Source organism: Gossypium arboreum, chromosome 4 (assembly GCF_025698485.1).
Source record: "Gossypium arboreum isolate Shixiya-1 chromosome 4, ASM2569848v2, whole genome shotgun sequence".
NCBI lineage: Eukaryota > Viridiplantae > Streptophyta > Magnoliopsida > Malvales > Malvaceae > Gossypium > Gossypium arboreum.
The window spans coordinates 16,509,790-16,515,455 of record NC_069073.1 but is presented as its reverse complement, the minus strand read 5'-3'; the positions used below and the strand labels follow the sequence as shown (position 1 = coordinate 16,515,455).

The 5,666-nt window shown below is 34.9% G+C and overlaps 1 non-coding gene across 1 annotated transcript; it reads left to right on the top strand.

The window, feature by feature from the left end:
* Positions 1-3,625: 3,625 nt before the first annotated feature.
* On the top strand, positions 3,626-3,732 carry LOC128292180 (small nucleolar RNA R71). The gene has a single exon (XR_008282165.1). It is a non-coding gene; the product is annotated as a small nucleolar RNA R71 (small nucleolar RNA).
* Positions 3,733-5,666: the final 1,934 nt, after the last annotated feature.

Below are 5,666 nucleotides of genomic sequence, written 5' to 3'. Positions count from 1 at the left end.
GACTTGCCCATGAACTGTCTGAGATAGGATAAATTATACCAGCACCTAAGCACTTAATGATTTCTTTTTTTACCAAGTCCATCATGTTGGTGTTCAGTCTCTATTGTCCATCAATCATACTTTTCTTGCCATCTTCCAAGATGATCTGGTGCATGCCTACAGACAGAATAATGCCACAAATATTGGCTATGGTCAATCCAATAGCCTTCTTGAATTGTTTCAATACTAGGATTAGTTTCTCTTCTTGCTCTTCAGTCAACTCCGTTGAAACAATCACAGGCAAGGTAGAACTGTTACCTAAATAAACATATCTTAAATGTGAGGGAAGTACCTTCAATTCTAATTATATAACTCTTTAATTGACCTTTTTGGTTGGGCTTAATCTCCACTGTCTAACTCCAAATATCCAAAGCAAGATTATAGATTAAATCCTCTTTGATTAGCTTCTAGCAAAGCTAAGTATTCCTCCCCCTCTTCATCAATTGGAGGGTTTGATGTCAAAATTTGCTCCAATGGGTCATTAACAGAGTAGAGTTCCTTTTTCATGACCAATTCCTCTAACTTGGATACTGTAGAACAATCATCAACTATGTTAGGAAATTGCATAAATATAAAAACATTAAATGCTACCTGATTGTCCACAACACGCATGGTAAGTTCACCCTTTTGACATCAATTAGGGTCCTCCCAGTTGCTAGGAAAGGCATTCCTAGGATGATTGACACCTCTTTGTTTGCTTCAAAGTCTAAAATAACAAAGTTAGCAGGAAAAATAAATTTGTCTACATGTACCAATACATCCTCGATTTTTCCTTCTAGGTGTGCTAAGCATCGATCTGCTAACTGAAGTGTAACTATAGTAGGTCTAACTTCACCTATCCCCAACTTCCTAAATATAGATGATACGTGATATTCGTGACAGGTTTTAAAAATTTATAATTAATCGTTCTTGAAACTAACTATTATCACGATGAAGGCAAGTGTACCTATCGAACAGTAGTATAGCTTTAGCAAGACCGGATTGTCGAACCCAAAGGACCCAAGAGTACTAGTAATTACTTCCTTTGTATTATCTAGCCTAAAAATTAAGGGGTTTGTTTATCTAAACTAATTAACTAAACTAAGGATTCACAGAGAGAAAATTGGGGAAAAGCTTTTGAGAAAACTCGATTGATTAAGACAATACCCAAGGAAAAATCCACCTAGAATTCACTTGTTATTTGACTCTGAATCAGACTATTTATTCATTTGACTTGATCCATAGAAATCCCTAAGTTATACTATTATCTCTCTCAAGACTAATAACATCTAACCCTAGGTTGATTAATTGAAATCTCTTTCTAATTAATGCCCTAGTGTTGCATTAACTCAATCTACAGATCCCCTTATTAAGTTTCACCCTAATCCGGCAAAATCTTATCACCCTATCTCTAGGCGTGCAATCAACTCCACTTAATTACGACAAATTTACTCTTAGAAAGGGTATTTTCCTCCTCTGAATAAGAGCATTAACTTGAATCAATATCCTGGAATATTAAAACAAGAATTAAGAACACATAATTAAGAACAAGTCAAGTATTTATCATACAATTCAGATAATAATAACAAGATCTGTCCTAGGTTTCATTCCCCTTAGGTATTTAAGGGGTTTAGTTCATAATTATGAAAGAAAACATCTCAAAAGAATAAAGATAACAAAACATAAAGAAAACCCAAAAACCCCTGAATGGAAATTGAAGGGAGATCTTCAGTCTTGACAATGGATCCGGCTTCTGAGATGGATCAATCGGCTTCCCTTGAGTAATTCTTTGCCTCCTACTCCGTATGTCTCTTATAAGTGCTTCTTCGGGTGTTTAAATCGACTTTAGAATGCCTAAGAGCCCTCAAAAGTGGCCTTTTCCGAATAGGACTAGACTTGGGCTCGGCAGGGACACATTCGTGTGACACGCCCGTGTGCGATTGCTCTAGCCCGTGGTCAAGGCTGTTGAATAGGCACAGGCGTGTAGTCTACTAGTTTAAGTCGTGCTTCGATCCTGACAAATGGACACGCCCGTATGAGGAAGTCCAGGCCGTGTTGATTTCCCATGTGGGTCCATTTTCTCCGTTTTCGGCCCATTTCTCGCTCTTTTTACTCTCCTATGCTCACCTAAGTATAAAACATGAAATTAAAGAATTAGGAGCATCGAATTCACCAAATGTAAGGAGAAATCATCTATAAATGTGCTAAGCATGGGATAAAAATATGTATAAATTACGATTTATCAATAGACACGGGCATCAAGTTGATGCTTACACCCAAATCACATAATACCTTACCACAACAAGTTGCTCCAATGTTGCAAGGTATGATAAAACACCTAGGGCCCTTCGTCTTTAGGGGTAATTTATCTTGCACATATGCACTGCATTCCTTCGTCAGGGCTACTGTCTCAAATTCTACAAGTCTCTATTTTTTAGACAAGACATCCTTCATGAATTTAACGTAGTTTGCCATCTTCTCAAATGCTTCTACCAACAGAATGTTGATATAAAGTTCCTTAAGTAAGTATAGGAATTTCTTGAATTGAGCTTCCTACTGCTGCTTTTGAAATCTTTAAGGGTAATGTGGTGGAGGATTCTTTACTTGAACTGGTCGATTCGTCTTTTTTGGCAATTTTGCATCTAACGAAGTTATTAGTTTATCATAATTGACTAGGTCAGAAGTTACCTTATCAGGTTTTGCAAATTCTGGTTATGGTCAAGCTAGGATTTCCAAACTTGGTTGAACTTTCGCTTTATCTCGAACATTAGCTTGCTCCTCTTCAACTTCAACAGTATTGGGCTCTAATGTCTTTCCACTCCTCAATTTCAATGTTTTACAATGCTTTTCCCCAGATTTCTTGGATTTTCTGTATCACTAGGCAAGCATCTTATGGTCGATTTCTAAGTTCAATAATGAGTTGATCTACTTAATTCTCCAGGTTTTTTAATGTGGCTTCTTGCTTTGGATTAAGGCATCATTTTTTTGCTATATGCCTTTAACAAGTTTTCCAAGCCATTGGATGGTTTAACTTGAGGCTATTTCTAAACTTGTTGGGTAAATACAGATGGCTTGGTCAGTCTGGGTTGTGTATAAGTGTTACTAGACCCAACTTTTTGGTTACTCCTAGAAAAATTAGGGTGGTTTCTCCAAGATGGGTTATTGAAATTGGTTTGCAGTCTTTGCTTTCCTCGGCTTTGGTTCTAGTTACCCATGTAATACACAGATTCTAGGTTTGATTGTCATTCTTTGAACAAGTGCCCTTTCCCACAATAAACATAGGCTACATTTTCAAATTGATTCGGTGGCTAAGTTACAAAATTATTAAACCCATTAGTAGTAAAGTTTTTAAGCATTGAGGATATTGAAGATACCTGAGATGCATGTGAAGTGAGAGCATCCACTTCATGTACTCCAGCAACTCATCTTTCTAACACTGCTTGATTGGTTGGCCATTGATAATTGTTACTGGGAAATCCTCTCGATGATTTCATAAACCTCATTGTAAAACTTAGAAAGAAGAGTGTTGTTAGCAGAAGCGTCCACTACCATCCTCGTATGAGCATTGAGACCATTATAGAATGTCTCTAATTAGATGCAATGAGGGATTCCATGATGAGGGTATCTTCATAATGGTTCTTTAAACCTTTCCCATGCCTTATACAAGGACTCATCATCCATCTATTGGAAGATAGTGATCTCATTCCTTAACTTAGCATTCTTGCTAGGTGGGAAATACTTCATAAGGAATCGTTACACTAACTCTTGCCATGTGGAAATAGCATTTGGTGGCAATGAGTTCAACTAGGGTCGAGCTCGTCCCTTGTGAATACAGGAACAGCTTTAATCGTAATGCATCTTCGGGTACTTCAGCCAGCTTGAAAGAATCACTCACTTCCATAAATAGTCTTAAGTGAAGGTGATCATCTTTAGTAGGCATTCCACTAAATTGGCTCACTATCTGAAGCATTTGAAACATAACTGACATCAACTCAAATTGTTGTGCCTCAATTTCAGGTCTCCTAATACGTGGATTAAGCTCATAAAACACTGGCACTGCATATTGTCTTAGATCTCTATACCTATCATCAGCAATAAGGATAGGATTTTGAACTTGATTTGCTTCGTTTCCTTGATTCTGGTTTTTGAAGTTCATCTCTTCAGTCTTTCTTTAAGTTGTTTGTCTTCTTTGTTGTGAAAAAGTTCTTTCAATCTCAAAATCTACAGGGAGTAAATCAATAATTCGATCAATACTCATAAACACCTGAAATAATCATAGAAATTTCATTAAGTTAAAATTAAAGAGAAAAATAAACCAAAATGCAAAATTAACAATTTCACAAATGCAATTAAAAATGCATAATTAAGTAAGTTGAGTTATCGTACCTACAGGGATTGTGTAAAAAAATATTTATGAAATGAAATTAAAAACACTTTGGTGAAGGAAAATCTTTTGTTTTGAAAAATGGTTTAATGAAACTAGATTTTAACTAAGAAAACTAACTAAGAAAATTAAAAGGTAAAAATTCCAATGCACGATTTCTGAAAACAAATTTAATCAATATGAAATAATTGTGTTAGATCAATTACATTTCTTAACTTAATATTATTAAAATAATGTTCATGTTATTACGAATAAATTCACAACAACTTGTTAACTTAGAGCACATACCAACTTACCAAATTAACTAATCTCTTGAACATATTACTATGTCAATTCAAACAATTAATCAATTTTAATAAGCAAGTAAAAGATTAAGTGAAGTAACAATATATTCCTACATTGAAACAATTTAATCACAATAATCTTGCAAGTTATGCAAGGCTAATGTACCGTTTAATACATTCGCTAATTTAACCCTCAGCTACCTTAGAAGATTAAACATGCACTGATTAAGTATTGTGTCACTTAATTAAAATTTCAATACGATTAATAATTAACTCATTAGTTACCTTACAATTATAATGCAAGTATACATAATCATGGTTTTACTTAATCAAACAATTTAGCAAGACCTATAATAACACAAACATAATTTTAATAATTTAAGTAGACGAAATGCAATCAACCTAACACGAATTAAATTTAAGCCATGTTAATTAAATTCAAAATAGCAACATAAAAAATATTCATAGACATGTTCATAACAACAATAATGAAATTTAAAGAATAGGAAACTAGAATCAAATCCAGTATTTCTCCGAAGTCAGACTAGTTTGCTAATCTCCTACTCTACTCATTCTGTTGATCCAATTCTTCTATAAGCACTTGAATGTTGCTATACAAGGTGGTTGAAAGCTCTTTTCCAAGAGGAATATCAGCAAAGGGAAATAGAAGGGGGAAATAGGAAACAAAGGGAGGTTTTGGAAGGGAGAAATTGAGTAAAGGAGAGAAAGAAGTGTGAATGAGAGGTGTGTTGAATGAAGAGGAGAAAGGGGTATTTATAGATGGGATTGGCTACTAGAAATAGAAAAAAAAAATTAGCAGCCATACACCCCTTGGCTGGCCACACATTGATGCAAATTTTGAATGTTTCGAACTTTGCTAAATTTAGATTGGGGAATTTTTTAAAAGCACAAAAAGTGGAGGGGTTTGAATGTATTTTTAAGGAAACTTGAGGGCTGTTTTGCAATTAATTAAATCAGCT